This window comes from Quercus suber, unplaced genomic scaffold (genome assembly GCF_002906115.3).
Source record: "Quercus suber isolate HL8 unplaced genomic scaffold, Cork oak 2.0 scaffold_27, whole genome shotgun sequence".
Taxonomy (NCBI): Eukaryota; Viridiplantae; Streptophyta; class Magnoliopsida; order Fagales; family Fagaceae; genus Quercus; species Quercus suber.
Window position 1 is genome coordinate 452,487 of NW_027069492.1, and position 26,982 is coordinate 479,468.

Consider the following 26,982-nt stretch of genomic DNA (forward strand, 5'->3'; position numbering starts at 1 on the left):
GCACGAGATAAATGCATGTAAGTTAAAAGAGTGGGGATACACATATATATGAGATGTGTTTTTAGAACAATAAAGAATATTTTGACGTGACCGCATTAATGTTTGCTTTTAATTAAAAATTTGTCACGTTTGTGCCACTTTAAAAAGGTTCTGAAAATTTTTTTTTTGTGAGATTTTGAATCCCCAGCAGCGTTGCTCCTTACAAAATGATTGCGTTTTGACTAGAAATCCAACTCGCATACTAAATTGTGGTCATAGAATTATTCATGTTAATGACGATATGTTGATATGATGCTCTCATACAATCATAGACTACTGTTCATGTTAATGGCGAAGAGTTGATATGATGCTCTAATCAAACTTCAAAGAGAGAGATGTCAGTACATTCTAGTGCATTTTTCATAGACAAGGCCTGTTCTCTTTTTAATTGGCTGAGAATGTTCAAGTCTATCTTGAAAGGAATGAATCATCCTAATTGCATTCGCATTTATCAATGTTCTACGTAAAAAAACGTTTCTTATATATCATCTATGTTAAAAAGAATATCTTATGTATCATTTTTATGTAATATATCTATTACATTATATAGGATTCAACAACATCTAGTACCTATATAATGTGAGAGAGATATTATATGTAATTGATACATGAGATCTGCAATATTAATCCAAATTTTCATCTGTATTGATACTTAATTTTCTATTAACTGTGGAAGAGTTTATTTTTATCAGTTTATTCAACTTAAAAACTAAGTTAGATCAAAGTAAACTTCTAAAAAATTGTACTTGAACAAGTATAACGAGCTTAAAAAATTGTTGCAACAAACAAGCACTAAAATTTGTTCCATAATATCAAACTCAGCAATATTTCCTTCAAAATGTCTCACATAATTTTGCATGGGTAAATCACAGTTGGGACCAAAGAATTTATGTCAGGCATCCTAGGCAAAGAAAAGAAAATCAGTATGGAACCTTTTAAGTCCCAAAAACACACTAGCAAGTACAAAGGAATGGGACTTTAAATAAAGATTAAAAAAAAAAAACTCACTGTATTTAGCTTTTTATCAAACAAAAATGAAGTAGTCTTAAATTCTCAATTGTCCCACACAAAAAGGCATTTTTATTACTAGACACTTAATTAAGAGGGCCACAACAAGTCACAACCTTGACCCCAAAAAAAAAAAGTGAGGTTAAGCATACAAAAGAGTTGAGATAACAGACAGACTTTAACTAGAGTAGATAGATAACAATAACAATAATAATAATATAGAATCGGGCAGAAACAAAAAACCCATATTGCTGTGTTCTTGTTTGTGAGCTTTTTTTCATTAAGAGGGAGTAGCTTTCCCTTTCAGACCTGAAAGAGTTTCAATTCAAAAAAAAAAAAAACCCTGTCCTTTCTTGTCTCTTACTAACACTATTAGATCATGGCTGTCCTTTGTACCTTTCGGCGCTTGATATCTTCACCCCACCACTGCTGCCCTCTTCTTTGACCGCTGTTTTGACCGTTGTTATCTAAATAGCAAACCTAAACTACAGGGCTATACCACCCCTATGTCATCAGGACCAAGTTTCCTTATTTAATTAGCCCCACTTTATCTCAAAAAAAAAAAAAAAATAGCCCCACTCTCAGCCTTTGATCCTAGCTAGTAGTATTTTTAGGGATTCGTGTTCTAAATCAAAATGGAATATTTCAATGCTCTAAAGATTAGAGACATGTACAACTTCTATCAGGATTATGATCTAATTAGAAAAAAACCTAATTCTTGTGGAAAATGGTAAATTACAATTTTTATCATGATTGGTTCTGTAGTAAATTGTAAGTGGTGGAGTGGTAAATTTATATAGATTTATAACTCAACTATTTATGACTTATCATTTTAAAAAAGTCGTGGCAAAAGTTACGATAAAAGTCATGGTTTTAATGTTACTCAACTTTGATCTAATTAATTTTGTGTAATGAAAAAAAAAAAGTTATGAATTGTGTGAAAATGATTGTCTCCCACCATTGTGGGGTATGGTTTGGTGGTTGAAATTTTCGTATTCCTTCATAAGATACTTGGTAGGAATTTAATGGTTCGAATAGTGACGCTTTAACGAATATGTTGTCAAAACTCGGAACTTTGATGATACATGTGATTATCCGCTACTAACCATCTATTATTTCAATAAACTGTGGCAAATAGTATAATACAAGAACCGTATAAAGGGCGATTTTATGGTTGGGCTAATTTCTAGCTATTTTTAATTTAATCAGCTAACTCAGATTACGTGGTCCTCTTTTTCAACCATCATGTTCGGATCTATCCAAAACAAAAATCCAAAAAACTAGCATGTTATTTTAAGCGAGTACATATTGGCTCATGTGAGTAGAGTATTGATCACGTACTTTTGTGCAAAGTAAAGAGCACTCTTTTTTATAGGGTGGATTTGGGCGTTTAGTCAAATGGGCTTTATATATTTTTATCATTTCGATTATTATTTACCAAAGAAAAGGAGAGAAAGAGGAAGGGAATATATGTATAATAATGTGTTAGTGTTACGTATGGTTCAAGAGGGGAATAATGTAAAGGTTTTTTTAATCGATGATAATTTATTCAAGTTTTCTTGATGTGGAAGAAATGTTTGTTCATTGTAAATAAAACGTTTATTATATTTTTTGTCCATAAAGTAATATTAGTGTATAATCCGCGCATATGTACGGTGCAATTAAAAACAATCACAATTACACACATACACGCGTATATATGAGTTCAAATTATGACTAGTGTAAGATTACATAGTTTTTAAGCTATAGATATATACAAGAGTTTTACTCATTTTTTTGTGTTGTTTTTTTGTTTGTGTTGTTTTTTTGTTTTTTGTTTTTTGTTTTTTTTTTAATTTTTTTTAATTTTTTTTATAGTTTATTTATATTAAACTCTTTGTATTTTGAACAACACTAACTCGCTTTAAACAAAAATAAAAAAACACATGGCGCAAATTAGACACAATTGGAATCTAGTTAAATTTTCTCTCAATTTTGACTTTAATTATATATATACATGTTATATATACATGTGTGTGTATTAAAAACTGACGTATAAATAGCAATGCAAAGGCTCTATGGTGTAGATTTGGTGTGGTGTGAGTTAGAATACAAAACTTTTTTCTTATTAAAGAGTCAAAGACTAATCCTTTGGATGTATTAGGGATTTAGGTTAATTTGTTAATGTGATAATAACTTTGGGTGTATTGGGGTTTTAGATTAATTTAAATTTGTTAGATTTATGAGAGTTTGTAAGTATGATTGTAGTCATTATTATTGATAGTAAATTGTTTTGTTATTGTTGAACATAAAAATAGGTGTAAAATTTATCAAACCACGTTAAATCCTTGTTTTGTGTTGGTTAACTGTGTTATTTTTTTTTTTGGCATGTGTGTGTGCGCGCTTTTTTGTTTTTGTTATAAGAGCTTCCATTATCATAACAATATGGGTCGGTGACTTGTATTGCTTTGGAAGTATATGTTCATATATAGCTTGTCTAAGGGCCCTTATATACAAATTATGTAATCGTTAGACCTAGCAATGGATTGGGTTTAGGTTTGAGACTTTTGAGTTTGACCCTATCAATTATGGTTCAAAGTTATCTGAATTTAAGCAAGACATTACTTTTAGACCCGTATGTAATGGGTTGGCATGGTTCAGATCAACCCACAAGTTCTCTCTCTTGATGATTGATTAATATCATTAAAAATAATAAGACATCATAACTCAATTAGTATGTAGCCTATCATAATACTTGGGAAACAAAAACAGCCTATCATCAGATTAATTCATTTTTGGAAAATTTAAATCCAACAATTTAAACAAATTACAAACAAAATATGAGAAATTTTTAAATATTCACAAAAAAATATTCCAATTAATAGATGGTCAACCATAATATATATATATATATATATCAATGCAACTAAAACGACAAGATATATGGTTCTAAATGTACATGAGAGAGAGAGAGAGAGCTTTTGCATAGTAGAAATTCATACATGTCTACATACAACCAAGAAAGCAGCATCATCAACAAATTAAAAACAACAACACAAAATGTAGGACTGATTTCATTGGAGAAATGGGTCAAAAGCAACAATATAAAATGAGGTGGAAGAATAGTGTACTCAGAGTTTAGGACAATAGCTTTTTAGAATAATAATGGTAATAAGTTACCCTTTTTATTCAAGATGAAGGATAATCTTATCAAAAGAAAAAGATCATCTTCATTTACTTTATAAATCAGATAATCTTCAATGGGAAGGGTTAAAATTAATCAAACCCGCTACAGAGAAAACATGTGGAAGAAGATATCAATGTTCATGCTTTTGGTGGAATGTGTTATATAGTATGATGTGCACCACAACACTAAAATTCCCTTAAAAAATAATATATATATATGTTTCAGTGCATTATTGGACCTGCGGTTGTGCCCCGGGAGTAGTAAATCCAGTTCCATGTGATGCACAATTGATGTACTTTGAGATTGGCGCATTATAAAAATAATATCATTGTGATAGATTTATATTAAAATGATTTTATTTTAATCATAATTTATCATTTTAACATATTATAAAAAGATTATGAAAAATGGAGTAATTTTAAGAGCATTTGTATTAGTTTGGGCAAAAATTTTTGTCCATTTTTTTAGCATAAGAACTTATTTTTTTCTATTTTACTTGCTCACTATTTAAAATACCCTACATCAAATTATCTATTTTACATTACATTTTATTAAAATATCAAACATTTTAAAAATTTTAAAAATTATTTTTCTTTTTTCACGCACAACAACCATCATCTACTCTCTTCCTTTACTCTTGAGACACATAAAGAAAGAATAAAAAACTAAATGCAAAATGAATAGTGTCAATGTAAATTTACACAATTACTATAGCAATAATGTATTTTTATACAATTTTGTATGGATTAATGTGGGTGAAATTTTCACTTAATTAACTAAAATGGAGCTAAAATTGTTCTTTACCTAGTTGTTCCAAGGAATATTCATGTCTAGTCAAAGCTTGTTGGTTCAAGTAAAGGGAGGGTGAGGAATTAATACAGATCAATTATAAGCTACTACTGGGATTCTTCCCTATCGTGTTCTTTCTCTTTTGCGCTTTTCAGGCTTAGGTTGCATGCCAAAGTTGTTTCCTTTTTAAGGCCTCAGTTAATATGATAAAGAAAAGGTAAATAAAAAGCTGAAAGAAGAAACAATGAATGTATAAAGAAAAATGTTTTAAAAATTACAAATTTTACAACAAAAAGTTGATAAATTGATGTGACAATAAATATAATGGTGACATATGAATAAGATAAAATATGGTTATTTTAATTCCTTCCTATAATATATTTGATATATCAATTTGTAAGACTTATGTTGTAAAATTTATAATACTTAGACATCAACTTAGTTTGTTTGAACTATAAAAAAGAAACATAATTTGAGTTTTTTTTTTTTAATCTAATTATTATAGTATAATTTGATCAATAAGTCATGGTAGACACTCAATTTTATTCCTAATTAATGTGTCAAATTGTGATTGATGCGTAATAAAAATAGTATCAATAATGAACGTATACGAGAGTGATGTTCAACAGGGTGTGAAATTGAATATAATATATCCATAGCATTGTTATAATATGATACTTAACTGTAAGGTTTATAATTACTTCCATAAAAGGAGATATAACATCTATTTATAAACTAATAAAAAGAGTACAACTTTACTATTATCATCCACTTAGATATATGATATATCCACTTAATAATTTATTAACTTTTTAAATTTGGATTTGGTTTATGGACTATCATTGGCATCTCGTGGATCTTAGATACCAACAAGTCTTTGGAGTTCATAGAGTTAATGTTCGTTATTAAAATTGTGGAAAGATGTTGTGGTTTTTGTCAAAACTAAGTTCTCATTTCTATTTTCTATACGTGTATTGAATTCCTTCTCTTTTCTTCAGCAAGCGACGTATAGTTTACTAGGTTGGAATTTGGGCATTATGGACCTGGAGTAGTGGTTCTAGGTTTATTAAAACTGAGGGGAACAAAACCAAAGTCCCTTGTAATTCAGACCTAATTAAAAAAAATTCCTTCAAAATAATTAATGTCATCAGGTCATGTGATACCCGGAAAAGGCTACGTTTTAGAATGAATTTAGTACTACTTTAATATACTCCTACTAAAAGTGAAGATTCTTTCAGTATTACTCAAATGTAACATACTATAAAAGTATAAATCGATTTGCTCGTACTTCACTTATTATAGCGCCAGAAATTTTAGTGAATTGTGGAGGCCCTAGAGGGATATGTGTACGTTGAAATCATAGTTCTTTAAGTAGTGAGATTAGAATGAATCTGACCCATATTTGTTTTACTAATAATAATACAGTTTTTCATGCAATCACCCGTAAATCAAGTGCATGATATAGACAATGTAAGAGGGAGAGAGAGCTATATAAGCATTTGAAATATTTGATATCCTTAAGCAATTATTCTATACATGCAAGTTGATCCCACTAAAAAATTAATAATAATAATGATAACTTGTCATTAAACTAATGAAAGAGTACCAAACACTGATAATATATTGTACTATATAATATCTGTATGTAATAGTAAAATTGTTCTTCAAAACAAGGTCCCCAAGCAAGCACATGGCAAATCCTGAAAAGGCTACGTTTAAAATGAAATTTTAGGTATAGTCAAATGTAATACTGCAAAAGACCAACCCTTTTTCCTTTTCTTTATTCCCTTTAAAACTTATAGGGGACCCTTTCTTTATCTTTTGAGTTTAGTCTCAATCCATGTTTCCCTTTTGTTTTGCCTACAAACAAGTAATGTCGGCCACATTTTCTCTTAGCTTTTCTTTCTTTCTTTGTTTTATTTTTGGGTTCTTGATGTGTGTTGTTGGCTTTGACTGAAGGGCCTATAAAAATCAGTATCTTAGCGACCAAAGCACTGTTTGTTTTTCTTATTTAATGATGGATGGATTTGGCTTTTGCCTAGTTGAATGAGAACAAGAAATCGTGGATCATAAGGACACATTAATACTTATCTTCTACTTATTGGCTTTTTTTGCTATTTATGCCCTGAGTTGTAATTATTATAATCATTGGTACACATAGTTGCAATTACAATAATCATGCAGTAATGAGGCCACACGTGCTGGCTGACCATGGATGCTCAGCGAAGCATGCGGTTGAATGTTGGATTTGGAATCCTTTGGAGCTTCCTTTGATTTGATTTGACTGGCGTGGTGTGAACTAGAATTAGCTTCATTCAAAGTAAAAGCACATTGAAGCTAATCTAATGTGAACAAAGACAAAAAAACAAAAAAGTGTATCGAGTGGAAAAGAGTAGCTTTACAACTTGGGCCTTGGCAAGTATAGCAGGCCAGCCCATCAATAAAGAGTATTTGGGCTTTTTAGATGACATCTTCCACACTAGATACATAAACCATTTTTTCTTAGTTCAACCATTGTCAAAAATAGTGTTCTCTCTGGCTAATTGGCTACTTAATCCGTGTGGGATCTAACCACAATTCTCGCAGCTCATTTGATTTCATACTCAATAAGTTATATTAAATATTAGAAACCCATGAGTAGAACTCATTCTTGAAAATCAGCTTGCAAGAAAAGGGTGCTCAGGAGTTTATAAATACATGGTTAAGATTATACTTAATTCATGTAGGACACTAGAATCATAACACTAACATATCGAAAAGGAAAAATATTAAAGGCTGTGTTATTAATTATTATCCATGTCACCTTATGTCTTCTTTTTGCTTTTCCAAGTTATTCTCTTTTTGTTTTTTACTTCCAAGTTATTCTTTCACGTTATTGAATAGGAAAGTTATTCTTTTAAAGATAAATTACTTTTAAATACTATTTCCTAGGGATTGTTTCAAATTAAACCCCATAGTTCTAAAAGTTTCAAACTAAAGCTAAATGCTAAAAACTATAATAAATTAACCCTTATAGTTTCACTAGTTTTAAATCAAACCTTAGATCTGTTCCAAAAAAAAAAAAAAAAAATGATGGATGGATTTGGCTTTTGCCTAGTTGAATGAGAACAAGAAATCGTGGATCATAAGGACACATTAATACTTATCTTCTACTTATTGGCTTTTTTTGCTATTTATGCCCTGAGTTGTAATTATTATAATCATTGGTACACATAGTTGCAATTACAATAATCATGCAGTAATGAGGCCACACGTGCTGGCTGACCATGGATGCTCAGCGAAGCATGCGGTTGAATGTTGGATTTGGAATCCTTTGGAGCTTCCTTTGATTTGATTTGACTGGCGTGGTGTGAACTAGAATTAGCTTCATTCAAAGTAAAAGCATATTGAAGCTAATCTAATGTGAACAAAGACAAAAAAAACAAAAAAGTGTATCGAGTGGAAAAGAGTAGCTTTACAACTTGGGCCTTGGCAAGTATAGCAGGCCAGCCCATCAATAAAGAGTATTTGGGCTTTTTAGATGTCATCTTCCACACTAGATACATAAACCATTTTTTCTTAGTTCAACCATTGTCAAAAATAGTGTTCTCTCTGGCTAATTGGCTACTTAATCCGTGTGGGATCTGACCACAATTCTTGCAGTTCATTTGATTTCATACTCAATAAGTTATATTAAATGTTAGAAACCCATGAGTAGAACTCATTCTTGAAAATCAGCTTGCAAGAAAAGGGTGCTTAGGAGTTTATAAATACATGGTTAAGATTATACTTAATTCATGTAGGACACTAGGATTATAACACTAACATATCGAGAAGGAAAAATATTAAAGGCTGTGTTATTAATTATTATCCATGTCACCTTATGTCTTCTTTTTGCTTTTCCAAGTTATTCTCTTTTTGTTTTTTACTTCCAAGTTATTCTTTCACGTTATTGAATAGGAAAGTTATTCTTTTAAAGATAAATTACTTTTAAATTCTATTTCTTAGGGATTGTTTCAAATTAAACCCCATAGTTCTAAAAGTTTCAAACTAAAGGTAAATGCTAAAGACTATAATAAATTAGCCCTTATAGTTTCACTAGTTTTAAATCAAACCTTAGATCTGTTCCAAAAAAAATAATAATAAATCAAACTTTAGATTTTTAAAACCACACCAATTTAAACACTGGACTTTTTGGGTTTGGAATTTTTTCTTTGCTTTCATTGGAGCTTTGAATTGATATGATTTTAAAAGCTTTGGGTTTCGTTGAAACCTAACGAAACTACATGGATTAATTTGAAACTTCAGAAGTTAAACGGTGTAACAGAGTTTAAAATATAATATATATTTTTTTAAATGGAAGAAAAAAAAAAATCTTTCTCAAATGGAAGATCTCTTCTCAAGACTCTTGCATCACTTGGTACTACAAATACCTAAGAAAACTGCAAAATAAGCAAAACCCAGATAATTTAAGCCAACCAGTTTTGGGCCCAAAAACAAAATCAACCATTTCATATGTAATTTCTTCCTTGTTCAAAGCCCATAGCCTAGGGTCAATGATTCCAAAATTGAGAAAATAGGTTGGGCCTGTTAATGAATTGAGGGCATGTGTTTTGCGATGGCATTTATAATGTGAATGGGCTTTGCACTTTTAAGTGATAATTTTTTTTTTGGTGCTGAATAAACATCTTTATTTCACAAAAGAAAGCCACGAAGGGTACATCACAGAACTTTTGGCTAAGATCAAGTATGGTATCTGTTCTTATCAATTTAAGTGATAAATGATAGCCGAAAATTTTGATTATTTATAAACCATTAGACCTCGTTGACTCATTGATTGATATCACATTAAACAATTAATGTTGAAAATTTGAAATGATTGAGCACATCATTTGGTAAGAAATGGTCAGCTAATCATGGTGTGAGAGAATAATAGTTCACCAAATTGATTATAAAAGGGTTTGGAATTTGGTGTCCGAGGATTTATGCCTAACTCGGCATGACTTTTTTTTGGGTTTGAAACTTTGAATTTGGTTGAACTTTGAACAAAGAGTATAAATCCATCTTTAGAGTGCAAGAAGGGTCAGGAAAATAGACTAAGTTCTCATTAGAAATTTGATTCCAATTTCATGCGAAACGTGTTTTACTCTCTCTGCATTGAAGCATGCTTCATTCCTTTAGACTGTAGTGCATTTGTCCCGGTCAATGTGTTACCCACGCGCTTGATAATTAGAATCTAATTATCAATACTAGTTTTCCATAGATAAATTTGAATCACCTTCTAGAAATTGTTTTTCTTTCTTCCAAGCCACCATTGGTAATGAGAAAGTCACATTCAAATATTTTATGATATTCGACATCATGCCTAATGGGCATATTTTTTAAGCAGTTGTAGAAAGTTGAATTGTGACCCCCCAACAACATGACATAAATGATATTAAAACATATTATAACAACTTTTTAAGGAGATGAGAAATGGATGAAATAGAAGAGAATGGATTAAAATGAATGAAATAAATAGGAGGGAATACTCGGTCAATTCATTTTTCTCTTAAGAAACGATACTAACTCTGTTGTTTTAAATGAAATTGAGGTAAAACACGATTTAATCCATATTTTGAGAATAGACAAATAAAAGGTGAAGTATTTAATAGTAAATTATATATTTATCTTTCATTTCCATTTTTTTTTTACACACTATAGAAACTAGAGATTGAGCCTCCTATCTCATCCTAGATCAATCATCGAGTACATTATTTGGAGTGAGAAAAGGAAGAGAAAATGTGACAAGTATCTATAGAAAGCAAAAGTTAGATTTGTGAATTCCACCGAGTCGAAAGGAAAAGGCAGATGAGGCATGAGGTTGACTCGAATATGAAATAATGAAATTGACAGATTGANAAGCCATAATTAGCCTACATAATTTGAAACGCAACAAATCCACATTGTTTGACAAGTTCTTATGGGCTTGAGAACAACTTAAAAAAAAATGTTTATTAGAAATTGATATGATTTTTGTTTTCGTACTAAAGTAGTGACACATGTCAGACATTGAGTTATGCCACTTTACCTTAAAACCAATTGGTAATGAGAAAGTCACATTCAAATATTTTATGATATTCGACATCATGCCTAAATGATATGAAATAATGAAATTGACAGATTGAGTAACCAAAACCCTATCCAAGGCTCCAAAATTCGTGATATCGCAGTTGGAAGTTGGAAATTAAAAGAACACTTTCTACTTTCTAATTAGTGCCATGGTGTTGTTGACAACTTGACAATGAACTTGTCTAGCACTTGGGCTTGGTTAGGTTAGGTCATCGCCAATGGTTTTCATGGAAGGATATATATAGTCTACTGTTATCAATAACGTAGGCCCTTTGTAGTGGACTCTGTCAATCACTGCAGCCATTGAATCAAGGATTTAGATGTGTATATATATATATATATATTTATAGGGTAATAAAGTATGCTTATATATATGAGTTTGAACATTGTCTCTCAAGGACATGCCAAAAGAGTCATAATGCAAAATCTTGCTGCAAAAAATCTTGCTGCTGTAGAGTTCCTTTCTTCGCGAATTTGTCTGCACATTGATTAGCTTCCCGGAAACAATGGCTAATCTTCACCCTAAATTTTTGCCCTAGTAGATTATTGTAGTCCGAAATAAGAACAGAGTGAGCAATAGTGGTGAGAGATTGGATATAGGGCATTAGAGACTTGGCTTTTGGGTGCATTTAAAGGGGTCTTGCAGTCACCATCCCATGCCATTTAATATAGGTTCAACACGATAATATAGCTTTGTAGTGTTACACAGAAAGTAGCATCATCCCCACAAACTAAACTGATATATGTTGTTTGCTTGCTTATTTTCATTTGTTCAGTTTGTTTTGATAGAAAATTTATAATCCATAAGAGAAAATTTTTTAATCTACAATAAATATAAAATCAAAGTGTTTGACTTTTAGATGACATTTTCTAATATTGTACCATATAAGTTTATATAACTTAACAATTTTACACATCGTTATATTTTTTTAATTGATTTTAAATTATAACCTATATTTAAACTCTCTATTAAAATCTCAACTGTTCATATTTTCTTTAAGAGATTAAATTTTATAAGGACGTGATGTAAAACCTATGTTTTACTTCTCTAATCTTAACGTGTCACATTATTTTATCACATATTTAAGAATAAAAACAATCACACTCAATCAATTCTAATACCCAAATATAAATCTAACTAAATTGGGAATTTATTGAAATGTTATTTGGTGTGGTAGAATGTATTGAATTTTAAGTAAAATACTGATGTGACAATCACTTATTGGATGGTGTAAAACCTATGTTTTACACCCTATCCTTATCTTTAAATAGTAACAAATTGTTTAATACACATATACAATCAATAATAATTATTCCCAATGTAATCAATAATAATTAGGGCAAATTGCAAATTACACCTCTAAAGTTTAGTGGTGTTTAGATTTTATACCCTAAAGTTTTAAAATTTAGATTTTATCCTCTAAAATTTGCAGTTGTTTAGACTTTACACTATAATGTTTCAGAATTTGAATTATACTATCTAAATTTTAGGGATGTTTGGATTTGAAACTTTAGGGTGTAAAATCCAAACACTAAAACTTTACAAGATAAAATTCAAATTCTGAAACGGTAAGGTGTAAAATCCAAACACCACAATTTTCAGGAGGTAAATTCTAAATTCTAAAACTTTAGAATGTAAAGTCTAAACACCCCAAACTTTAAGAGTGTAATTTACAACTTACCCTAATAATTATTATACCCAGTGTAATGTACATTTTGGCAAATATCAGTCATTAATTACAAATAGTTAATGTAATAATCCTGGCCAATGTCTTCTCGTTTGACGAATTACAGTTTACAAATCTCTCTCTCTCTCTCCCTCTGTGTATGTGTGCATGTCTTTTCCTTTTCTTTTTTGATGGGGTGTGTTTGTCTTTAGGGTCAAATGACAAGTAACTTCTTGTAAAAAAAAGACAGGTAATTTGTGTCCTCAGTAATCAACGTAAAGAAAGCAAAAAAAAAAAAAAAACAGTTGCCTTCTTATTAGGATGACATGAAGTCAAAAGAGAGAATCTTCCAACAGATTCGAGAAACCATAGTGGCCAACCTATACTCCGAATTCATAGCCAATGACTTCGTTATATAGCGAATCATAATTATCTTTTTTTGGTGAACAGGAAATTTCATTAAAACTAAACAGATGGATCAGCCAGGCTGTACAAAGCCTTGGGTGATAAATGCCCAACATATCAGACTCCAAAATAGACATAAGCATGGGAGGGGGGGTCACAAAAGACATCTCCACGTCACAATTTGCAGAACCCATACTCCGAATTCATAGCCAATGACTTCGTTACATAGCGAATCATAATTATCGCCATTGGTAAAAAAAAGAAAGAGTATTTCAATTGAGAGATCCAACTAACCAAATTATAAGCCTCATATGCTTTTATAAAAAATAAAAAATAAAAAATTCAATATTCCATGAATAATGCTTATTCACACAAATTGTAAAATCTACCATAAATCCACTATTATGTGGGAAGGGGAAGGATTGCACCCAAAGTATTGAATCATTACTTGTTATAAAACTGATTTAATTTTAATTGGATTCTCAATTTTGCACCACATGTTCAATTTAATTTTTAATTTTGTGCCATGTGAATTATTGAGTGTAAAAATCAAAGAGTCCAAATTCAATTAGATGAGTCCAATTTTCAGCCATGTGTCCATCTAAGTTTTTAATTTTTGTAAAAATCATTATATATTTTAGAAATATATGATTTAAAAAAAATGTAAGCGGCTAATAGCCTAATACTATGTATAATTCAAGCCTCTTTTAAAAAAACATTTAATTTGAATTATATGATTGTGGTTTTTTAAAATTGTACTCGTACATATACACGAGGCTACACACTAATTTATATAACTTCTGAATATTATTTACTAGAAAAGTCAAATATATATGGTCCTTCATTTATGTCACATAATACTCGTCAACAAAGAATCTTCTAATCAATTAAATATAATGCTCAACTAATTGATGTTTTAATATAATAATAAAGAGTAATCATCATTTATCATAGAATGGACGTTGTATGTTATAATAATTCTAATCTATTTATCAAGTAAAAAACGAAGGTGAGGTGTCTTGACTCTTGTGATCTTACTATTTGCCATAATTTGAATTTGATTTGCCATTCTACTAAGAAATTACGCTTTAATTCGAAGAAAGTACACCCGCTCCACCAATCATTTGTTCTATCACATTCCCTTTTCTTTGCTACTTTTTAGTTATGACTTATGAGCATTAGCTTGTTCAAACTCAAATACATAAAAATCAACCACAATTGAAATTTCCACGGCCATCTTTCTTTGAACATGCCCAATGTCAATTTTCTTTTTTTTGTACATTTGCCTACTTTTGGTCTCTGTTGGTTCTTTAAGGGTACTAACTACAAATTACAACATAAATTTTATTCTCAAAATAATTAAAAGCAAGAAAAAGTACTAAACAACTAAGACCCAAAACACTACACACTATGCACTACGCAGATCACTTCCAAATAGAGTTATATCATATACTTTTCTTAAGGAGGAGGGATTCAAAATCTGGATATCTCGTTTAAAAATCATAGAGTACCAATTAATTTGACGGCAAATGGACCCTAAATTCTTTCCTTATTATTATTATTTCCACAAAATTGCTCAGTTGCTTTTAAAAATCTTAGGTACCTGATTCTCAACCCAAAAAAAAAAAAAACTTAGGTACCTTTACTGCTTTCACCCTTAAAGATAAAAAGTACTACTTTGATAAGTTACTTCAATTATTATTTTGTTTTTTTGCATATGGAAAAGAATGATTTTAATCAGCACCTTCCTAAAGAAGCTTACTGAACTTCAAAGCTCACACATTTATAAACTTTATATTCTTTTTGAAAAAGCTGCCGTGTCTTGCACTCATAAAATTGTTTGCTTGCTACGAGCTATAGCTCTCTCATGGTGCACTTTTTGCAAAATCAGATTTCTTCCATTCGTTGTGCTTATTCACACCTAGCAGTAAATATATGATTATTAAAATTTTTTTTGAGCTTATATAGTATTATCTCAATTTACCCATTTTAAATGAGAAGCTTCCTGAAGCGGCCACTACGTGATTGCCATTCATCATTTCTTTCCTCATTGTGGATTTGTCATTTGTGGCACATCCCAATAATGAGATCTGCATGCTTCTTTTTCTTTTTTTTTTCACCTTTTAATTTTAGAAATATCTTCATTCTCTTTATGTCACAAAATTATAAAATATTCTAAATTTGACATGCGTAAAATCTTAAACCTCTTCTTGGTAAAATAGGAGTACAAAGTGTTGGCTCAAATGTTGGAAAACTATATCCAAAAGTAACTTAAGAGGGGTTTTTTGCTTGCTATCTGCGTCTGCGTTTTCTTGGGTGTGTCATGTACATGTTCACAGGATCCACAATATCTTTTTCACAAATATAACTTCTAACTTGGGTCCCACCACTATTCACACATTTAAAAATTATTTTGCTAAGTGTTTAGTTTTTCAGTTTTAATTTCATAATAACAGTATTCAAAAGACCCTAAGTTTGAAAGTTTAGAGTTGTAATTGTAATTAAATATCAAGTAGAAGACTACAAAAGACATTCAAGAATGGATCAAGAACATATTGAATCTATAGGACCTAACTGCAAATCGATAATTGATCAAGATTCACTTAATCTGAATATCAATTTGATATCATTCTACAATCTATGAGACACTCTAGAACAATAAATTTTAATTACCTAGCTTGACCAAAGGCCTTGGGATTTATGCGCTACTTACTCATAAAGTATATAAGGCATACTTAGTTCATTGTGAACATAAGAGAGGTGAGATTTGCTGCCTTGATGTGTGCTCAAGGTTTTGTGCCAAGCAAGAACTTTAACACCAACGATTGAAGATCCAAGATTGGTGTTGCTGTGAAAGCTAATGCATACCATTAACTTCTTGTTGTGGTGAAAACCTTCAAGTCGGTACTTGAGTTATGGACAAAAATAGGGTATTCATGTTGAAAGAAACGTTAAAGAGTTCAACCAGGTTGAAGCTTTGTGTGCATAACTTCAAGTACCGACTGAAGGTTTTCATAACATCTGTCACGCTTATAGCCGATGTCCATGGTTAAGCTTATAAACACCGTTAACCATGTGTTTATAAACTCTTGGTGCCCCCCTCAGCTGGTTTTCAAGGATAGTTCTATCATGGGTTTGCAACATTTGGTATCATACCACCATCCAAGTAATCGGGTGTAACTATTGAGTATGAGATCAAATGAGTTCGGCTTTGTGGTTGGATCCCGGAGGAGGCGACTTAGAGACTAGATTAAAATAATAATAGGTGAGTGAAAGACACAAAAGAAAGGGCTACATCAGATAAGTGTCCTAAGTGAGTCTCGGATGTAGTTGCGAAGCATGCAGTATGTTATGATCCAGTGTCCACATAAATTAAATATAAGTTTAACCATGTTTTATAACTCTGACACCCTCCTCTTGCAAGCCGGTTTTAAGAGTAGTTCTACCTATGAGTTTGTGACAAATTCTAGTGATAAAATTATTTTTTTCTTTTTGACTCTCTCTATATATATAAATATAAAATAATTTTGAAGATTAGAGGGTAGGTGGTGGTTAGGGACACTACCAATTGGTAATTTTAATAGTAATTAATTTGAGGAAAATATTGCTGGAACAATGTCTTTGGTACTCTCGCTTGACTAAAGAGAGATTAGGGAAAATAGCTCATGCATTCCCAGTGAAAGTTAGTTGGACAGGCTGAACATCTATATAAAACCTCTCTCTCTCTCTCTCTCTCTCTCGCAGCTTTTGCAAATTACCAACTATTAAACATGGCTTTTTGGACAAACTTGCCCTAGCATTTGAAAGGTCTGGAGGAATCCAAGCATGTAATGATCTTAACGTCATGATTGACAACAAGGAGGACACAACAGATGATAATATTTTTATCTTTCGGTTGGGCAACCACTAGTAAACCTTTTTTTTTCTTTTTTTGTTGGGTTATTTGAGAGGAACCACTAGTAAACTTAAATAATATAATTGTATACGATCATATATAGATGTGTCCACATCCATAAATATTGCCATGCCTCACTGTTGTCCTCTCCACATGTTAAAGTGGGTTCTTATTACTTCTTATTTATATATCTACTTCTGCAGCCAATTTATTTGCTTTTACCTGCTTTTATTGCACGGTTGCTGCAAAAGACCAAGAATATAGCTCAAGAAGTAAGTAATTTGCATAATTCGTCTCAAACGTAAAACTTTCACAACTGGAGGCCCTGTAGCTAGCGTGATGAATTTAACTTTGAAGGTGGTTGTGAGGAAGAGCTTTGTAAGTTGTAACCTACCTCGATCTCCTAGCTAAGTTCTAGGTTTGCATCTTTGAAATGTTCTGAAACTGCAGGTTCAAGTATTTTGACAATGGCATGCTCTCACAGAAAAAGTTCTCTCCATTTGAAATGAATACATTTCAATGATTTTATGATTCTTATTATGTACACAATTGAATTTTAAAAATAAAATCAAAACTGTAAAATAAACTATTCCTTTTAATTTAAAACTCAAATAGTCAAAAATTTAACTGACACCTTCTGTCTCTTAATAATTTTAAGAGAGATGCTACGTCTACAACAATTTTACAACATTTTTACAACAAATTACATGTGGTACTAGTTAGTTGTTATTGGTTCAAATTTGAAACTAATACTAAGATTACTTTTTTACCCTAACAATAACAACCAGTAACAACCTACCATTTAAGATTTGTTGTAAAAATACTGTAGATATATCATTTCTCTAATTTTAACAAAAAAAACATTTAGCGTTCAAATTTTCTTTTTTTGAACTATTAAATTATAAATAATAATAATAATAATTTCAAACTCAAATATAGCATAAAAAATTAAGCGAGAGTGAGACAATTAACCTGCCATATTTACGTGTCAAGTTGACCTACCTATTTAGTATTTACTACAAACACGTTAAAGCCTATGAAACCACAATAACTTTTTTTTTTCCTTTTTTGGTGACATGCTGAAGCCAGCTATATCTGATGGATTAGGTTTGAGTGGGGGTCCAAAACCCAAGCATTTAATGATAATTGGTCCAATTAAATCAAGATCTTAAAAATATTTTATTACTAATAAATAAATAAAGACCTTGTCAGTTGCTTTCCCTATCCTATACTGCAACTTAATTACCGTTGACCTTTACTGCCTCACATGCATTGCTGAGTACATATTCGAGTTGAACCATTTTGGACCAACCTCGACATTATTTGCTGTTTACATATTTTCATTTCAACTTTTTTTTTTCTTTCTAAAATCTTTGGTTTTTTTTTTTTAAAATTAAAATTTTGGGGAGGTGGATATATTGGAACTTGGAAGTATGTGCCGCCCGCATTGAATATGATCATAGCAATTATTGAATTCCACTTTAAGAACTAGGAAGACCCGATTCAAGCTTTCAACAAAGTTTTTTTATTACCAACTATAAATGATCTGTGATGCACCGTTAGTAAAAATACATGTTCTTTATCATATAACATAGGTATGTATCATAACCAAACATCAACATCGCGAAACAACAATAAATGAACAAAATATTTAACAAAAAACTTATTAAAAAAATCTAATAATTTAGATTTGTAACTCGTTTAACTCATTCTATAAAAATAATCCATAATTTTATTTTTTATTAAAAAAATGTACCAAGAGAGATATTATGCGTGTAAGTTTTTCTTGACAGCGTTGTTAGCTTTGCTTTCCTCGAGTTTGCAAACGCAACAACTGGGCTCTCTTTGTGGCTTGGCTCTTAATTGCAGCATGTATCATTTGTTTTCTTCTCTCTCTCTCTCTCTCTCTCATTATTCTTAGTTCTTGCTTTATCTTTCATTTGCCTCTTTTTGTTTTTATTTTTGTTAGTAGAAAGAAACTGTAAAATTTCTTATATATACATTTTTTTTTTGTGATGTCGATATATTCAAGTTATTTTTTTATAGTTTTTATTAGATTTTGTATAATTTTATTTTATTAATGACTACCTTCAAAAAAAAATCATAAAACCACTATTGACTTAATTGATATTTTTTTGTATTTCCAACAAAAACGTTCAGAGTTCAATCTTCCTAGCTATCGAACCATCAAAAAAGAAAAGAAAAAAAAAGACCTAAACATTAATTCCTCTTGGGCATGATGGTAGATGGGAAAATCATAACCTTCAATATCAGTATCTTATACACGAAAAGACATCAAATAGGTTTAAAATCCATGCACGCGGACCACAACTCTGCCAAACTGTCCGATCATATATACACCATAGAAGCTAGCAGAGATCAAATTATGCATATATTGTTAGTAAGGCAGGTAGCAAAACCTTGAAAACAGTATTGTGTCACTCATTCGTATCACCCACAAGAGAACAACATGCTTCTGCTTCTTCTCCTATCCATTCATTCATCATGTGAAAATTTCTCACAAATTTGTATTTTGTCGGCGCCCAATTATGGTACTACCTCCTTATCTCTAGCTCTAGCTGATCACTGTTTGGCCGGCTAGGCATGCATATGTCACTTTCTCTCTATCACATATATTTTTTGGTTCAACAAGAAACCATTCACACTAATTTTTCTAACACGCCAATTAATCTTCTCCACGTAGTTTTTTTTAATCAAATTAAACTTTGCAGTGAGGTCGTATATGTCATCTTAGTTGAGCTATGTGACTACGAAAGCTTTAAGAGTTATTATTATTATTATTATTTTTTTTATATACTTTTGTTTATGTAGAATGATTACTGATTAGCCTCTTGAAAAGTTTAATGATCACAGGCCATATCTCTTTTTTTAATTCTTCGGGTCATATAGTAAGTAATTTGATTTGGATTACTGAATTTCTTTGGCCATATTTAAGCAGATTAAGTGATTAACATCTTTGCAAGACGTGACAGGGAGACCTTAATTAATTAGTTTTTAAGTGATTTTTCAAAAATATTAGAAATTTTATAGTATTACATGCACGAAACGTAGTTTGATACTGAGGTCTAAGTCTTTGATTAAATAACTGTAAAATATTACTAATAATGTCATAAAATCGGTGCTAACTAGTGTGGGAAAGGAAGCAAAGTGACCTTTTCAATGCCGACTAATGTGGTTGGACTATGACCCACTTGGTCTTAATTTATGGTTTATAAAATATATACGTACAATAGTTGTAAAGATTGAAAGTTCTAGTTTACCGAAAAAAAAAAGATTGAAAGTTCTTTTTATCTTTTTTAGAGACATTTGGATCAGCAACGACATGCAGCTTCAAAGTTGGATACAGATTTTGATAAAGTTGGCAAACTTCAAGAAAATTTGACCTTCTTTTCAGCAAGTCTCATTCATTTAAAACTACTTGGCATGTAATGTAGCCCCACCGATCCCCTATTCGGAATAGAGAAAATTTAATCCGAATGTTATAGGTTGGAGTAAGGTGGGGTTTTGACATTAATAGTAGGGAAAGGAAAAGGAGGGACGAAGAAAGTACTTAGAAACAAAGAAATTAGTGTTTTAAAAAACTGAAATAATATATATAATTATATATACACACTCAAGATGAGTTCAAATGGGATACACTTTGTCACATTTTCGAGATTAAAAAAACCACATAGACGCTTGAGATGAGATGAAATAGGACACACTCAAGGTGAGGCGAAATATGGCACGCTTTGTCTCATTTTTGAGATTAGAAAACCATATACACACTCAAGATGAGATGAAATGTGATATATACTTGAAGTGAGGCGAAATAGGGCACACTTTGTCCTATTTTCGAGATTAGAAAAACCACACACACTCAAAATGAGGTGAAATGGAACACATACTCGAGGTGAATCGAAATAGGGCACATTTTATCTCTTTTTCGAGATTAGAAAAGTCACACACATGCTCAAAATAAGGTAAAATGGAACATACTCACTTGAGGTGAAACGAAATATAGTACATTTTGTCCCCCTTTACAAGACTAGAGAAGAATTATATGCAATTAAGATGAGATAAAATGGGACACACGTCCTCAAGGTAAGGCAAAATAAAGCACGCTTTGTCTCCTTTTTGAAACTCAAAAAAAGACCCAAACATGATGGAATAGGACAAAATGGGTCTACATTACCATCCCTCATTAATTGACTAGTAGGGTGGTGATGTTAAATCCGAAGGTAAAAATCATGGATGAGTAGATTGAAAATCGTGATCCTAGAGGAGAATTTTGCAAAATAGAATCACTTAATTCTATCTTAATATTGTTTAGGAACTGTTTAATTCTTCGAATTGGTCAGCCCTAATTTTATAGGAGTGGCTAATTAACCACTAATATGTTGTTAATATTGTGGGCGGGGAATCACTGAAACATAGAAAAAGTCATAGCATTAGCGTCGTTATTCGCAAAAGTAGAATATAAACGTGTTAAGCATGTATTTGCCAGAAGAAAACGACGAGCCAATCTTTTCCGTAGGCATAGATAGCAGTTGAAACGCCTTCAAAAAATATAAATATAGGAAACAGTGGAACTGGTACTACGTTGCAAACTTGCAATTAAACTGTAGTTTGCAATTGCATGTAGTCTGTCTATTTAGCTAGAAAAAATTTACTGCGCGAAAATCCCGTGTCACGCACATTGCACATTCATCTATTCATTGTCTTCTTATGAGCTTCAATTGCGCACATGAGACAACTATGGCACCGAAAACCTTGTCAACTAAATATAGGTTTTCATAATTTTTACTACAACTTATATTCGTGATGTGTTAAAAGTGGTGAAATAAAATAGTGAGTCCATGATTCCATCATTCACAAATTACTACGTGGTAAAGTTGTGAAACTAATTGTGCTACTAGACTTATTTATTTATTTATTTTATTTATATCTTTTTTCGCTTTTTCCGATCTTGTCACAATTTTGCTTTTTAGATCCGGAAATTGTGACAAGATCCATGACTTCAATAGTTATTTCCTATGTTTATAACGAGTTATTCGGGATTATTATTATTATTATTATTTTTTGATGGGATATTCGGGATAATTATTGAATAAAAAAAATGCAATTGTTAAAATTATCTTTTTTATTTAAAACAGTAAACAAAGAAAGTTTTTATTTTATCTTATACTTTGCTCAAACAATTTTTCTCCGTTTTCTTTTTCAGAATGTTTTTTTTTTCCACGACTTTTTTAGAATGTTGAATTAACGAATTATGATGTTTTGCATTAATGATATACCTATAATTAATCAAGATTGCCAATAGAGTCGGGATATTATCTAGAGTTTTCAGTTTTAGGAACTCTATGCATGTTGAACTTATCTTATCAACTCTAGAAGATCTTAATTTGAATTAATTAACTATAAAGTTTGCCAACTATCGAGAAAAGAAGAAATCTAAACTTGCACATATTTAGGTTATACTAAAGAAGGAAACCATTTTAATTGGCAATCAATAATAACCTTAAATCTTATCCAAAAAAAAAAAAAAAAAAAGACCTTAATTAATTAGTTTTTAAGTGATTTTTCAAAAATATTAGAAATTTTATAGTATTACATGCACGAAACGTAGTTTGATACTGAGGTCTAAGTCTTTGATTAAATAACTGTAAAATATTACTAATAATGTCATAAAATCGGTGCTAACTAGTGTGGGAAAGGAAGCAAAGTGACCTTTTCAATGCCGACTAATGTGGTTGGACTATGACCCACTTGGTCTTAATTTATGGTTTATAAAATATATACGTACAATAGTTGTAAAGATTGAAAGTTCTAGTTTACCGAAAAAAAAAAGATTGAAAGTTCTTTTTATCTTTTTTAGAGACATTTGGATCAGCAACGACATGCAGCTTCAAAGTTGGATACAGATTTTGATAAAGTTGGCAAACTTCAAGAAAATTTGACCTTCTTTTCAGCAAGTCTCATTCATTTAAAACTACTTGGCATGTAATGTAGCCCCACCGATCCCCTATTCGGAATAGAGAAAATTTAATCCGAATGTTATAGGTTGGAGTAAGGTGGGCGTGGAGGTTTTTCACTACGGCTAATGAGATGGTTTTGACATTAATAGTAGGGAAAGGAAAAGGAGGGACATTAATAGTAGGGAAAGGAAAAGGAGGGACGAAGAAAGTACTTAGAAACAAAGAAATTAGTGTTTTAAAAAACTGAAATAATATATATAATTATATATACACACTCAAGATGAGTTCAAATGGGATACACTTTGTCACATTTTCGAGATTAAAAAAACCACATACACGCTTGAGATGAAATGAAATAGGACACACTCAAGGTGAGGCGAAATAGGGCACGCTTTGTCCCATTTTTGAGATTAGAGAACCATATACACACTCAAGATGAGATGAAATGTGATATATACTTGAAGTGAGGCGAAATAGGGCACACTTTGTCCTATTTTCGAGATTAGAAAAACCACACACACTCAAAATGAGGTGAAATGGAACACATACTCGAGGTGAATCGAAATAGGGCACATTTTATCTCTTTTTCGAGATTAGAAAAGTCACACACATGCTCAAGATAAGGTAAAATGGAACATACTCACTTGAGGTGAGACGAAATATAGTACATTTTGTCCCCCTTTACAAGACTAGAGAAGAATTACATGCATTTAAGATGAGATGAAATGGGACACACACCCTCAAGGTAAGGCAAAATAAGGCACGCTTTGTCGCATTTTTGAAATCCAAAAAAAAAAACCCAAACAGGATAAAATAGGACAAAATGGGTCTACATTACCATCCCTCATTAATTGACTAGTAGGATGGTGATGTTAAATCCGAAGGTAGAAATCATGGATGAGTAGATTGAAAATCGTGATCCTAGAGGAGAATTTTGCAAAATAGAATCACTTAATTCTATCTTAATATTGTTTAGGAACTGTTTAATTCTTCGAATTGGTCAGCCCTAATTTTATAGGAGTGGCTAATTAACCACTAATATGTTGTTAATATTGTGGGCGGGGAATCACTGAAACATAGAAAAAGTCATAGCATTAGCGTCGTTATTCGCAAAAGTAGAATATAAACGTGTTAAGCATGTATTTGGCAGAAGAAAACGACGAGCCAATCTTTTCCATAGGCATAGATAGCAGTTGAAACGCCTTCAAAAAATATAAATATAGGAAACAGTGGAACTGGTACTACGTTGCAAACTTGCAATTAAACTGTAGTTTGTAATTGCATGTAGTCTGTCTATTTAGCTAGAAAAAATCTACTGCGCGAAAATCCCGTGTCACGCACATTGCACATTCCTCTATTCATTGTCTTCTTATAAGCTTTAATTGCGCACATGAGACAACTATGGCACCGAAAACCTTGTCAACTAAATATAGGTTTTCATAATTTTTACTACAACTTATATTCGTGACGCGTTAAAAGTGGTGAAATAAAATAGTGAATCTATAATTCCATCATTCACAAGTTACTACATGGTAAAGTTGTGAAACTAATTGTATTACTAGACTTATTTATTTATTTTATTTATATCTTTTTTCGCTTTTTCTGATCTTGTCACAATTTCGCTTTTTAGATCCGGAAATTGTGACAAGATCCATGACTTCAATAGTTATTTCCTATGTTTTTAACGAGTTATTCGGGATTATTATTATTATTTTTTGATGGGATATTCGGGGATAATTATTGAATAAAAAAAATGCAATTGTTAAAATTATCTTTTTTATTTAAAACAGTAAACAAAGGAAGTTTTTATTTTATCTTATACTTTGCTCAAACAATTTTTCTCCGTTTTCTTTTTCAGAATGTTTTTTTTTTCCATGACTTTTTTAGAATTAATGTTGAATTAACGAATTATGATGTTTTGCATTAATGATATACCTATAATTAATCAAGATTGCCAATAGAGTCGGGATATTATCTAGAGTTTTCAGTTTTAGGAACTCTATGCATGTTGAACTTATCTTAACAACTCTAGAAGATCTTAATTTGAATTAATTAACTATAAAGTTTGCCAACTAACGAGAAAAGAAGAAATCTAAACTTGCACATATTTAGGTTATACTAAAGAAGGAAACCATTTTAATTGGCAATCAATAATAACCTTAAATCTTATCCAAAAAAAAAAAAAAAAAAACCTTTGGAGAACAATTTTTTTTTAAAGAGAGAATAACATTTCAACCGTAAACTTTCTAATGGTCGTTTTAATATTTTTTTTTTGCTTTTTCTTCTTTCCATTTCCAAAAAGATCTTATTTTAATCAATATGATAGGGTTGATACAAAATTATTGAACGGCTGGTTTTAAGTCACAAACACCTACAAAAATAGGGAAAGATAGAAGGGCATTCGAGAAGTTGTCGGCCAGAGTTAGTTATTAGTGGGTCTCCGTAATCAAGTGTTCTCTTATAATGGATTTCAGTTAATTTAATCGGTAAAGTCTAATGTTGACGAATAAAAGATCTCGAGTTTAAACATTTCTCACGCCAAAAAATCAATTAGTGTTTTGGTATGATAATAAAAAACGACCATTAGAAAGTTTACGGTTGAAATGTTATTCTCTCTTTAAAAAAAAATTGTTCTCCAAAGGTTTTTTTTTTTTTTTTTTTGGATAAGATTTAAGGTTATTATTGATTGCCAATTAAAATGGTTTCCTTCTTTAGTATAACCTAAATATGTGCAAGTTTAGATTTCTTCTTTTCTCGTTAGTTGGCAAACTTTATAGTTAATTAATTCAAATTAAGATCTTCTAGAGTTGTTAAGATAAGTTCAACATGCATAGAGTTCCTAAAACTGAAAACTCTAGATAATATCCCGACTCTATTGGCAATCTTGATTAATTATAGGTATATCATTAATGCAAAACATCATAATTCGTTAATTCAACATTAATTCTAAAAAAGTCATGGAAAAAAAAAACATTCTGAAAAAGAAAACGGAGAAAAATTGTTTGAGCAAAGTATAAGATAAAATAAAAACTTCCTTTGTTTACTGTTTTAAATAAAAAAGATAATTTTAACAATTGCATTTTTTTTATTCAATAATTATCCCCGAATATCCCATCAAAAAATAATAATAATAATCCCGAATAACTCGTTAAAAACATAGGAAATAACTATTGAAGTCATGGATCTTGTCACAATTTCCGGATCTAAAAAGCGAAATTGTGACAAGATCAGAAAAAGCGAAAAAAGATATAAATAAAATAAATAAATAAGTCTAGTAATACAATTAGTTTCACAACTTTACCATGTAGTAACTTGTGAATGATGGAATTATAGATTCACTATTTTATTTCACCACTTTTAACGCGTCACGAATATAAGTTGTAGTAAAAATTATGAAAACCTATATTTAGTTGACAAGGTTTTCGGTGCCATAGTTGTCTCATGTGCGCAATTAAAGCTTATAAGAAGACAATGAATAGAGGAATGTGCAATGTGCGTGACACGGGATTTTCGCGCAGTAGATTTTTTCTAGCTAAATAGACAGACTACATGCAATTACAAACTACAGTTTAATTGCAAGTTTGCAACGTAGTACCAGTTCCACTGTTTCCTATATTTATATTTTTTGAAGGCGTTTCAACTGCTATCTATGCCTATGGAAAAGATTGGCTCGTCGTTTTCTTCTGCCAAATACATGCTTAACACGTTTATATTCTACTTTTGCGAATAACGACGCTAATGCTATGACTTTTTCTATGTTTCAGTGATTCCCCGCCCACAATATTAACAACATATTAGTGGTTAATTAGCCACTCCTATAAAATTAGGGCTGACCAATTCGAAGAATTAAACAGTTCCTAAACAATATTAAGATAGAATTAAGTGATTCTATTTTGCAAAATTCTCCTCTAGGATCACGATTTTCAATCTACTCATCCATGATTT

The 26,982-nt window shown here is 31.0% G+C and overlaps 1 protein-coding gene across 1 annotated transcript in view; it reads right to left on the reverse strand.

Annotated features, from left to right (window-relative positions):
• The window catches only part of LOC112001953 (probable beta-1,3-galactosyltransferase 14), an 84,761-nt gene that overhangs the window by 14,364 nt on the left and 43,415 nt on the right, over positions 1-26,982 (reverse strand). The gene's annotated exons all lie outside the window — the stretch shown is intronic.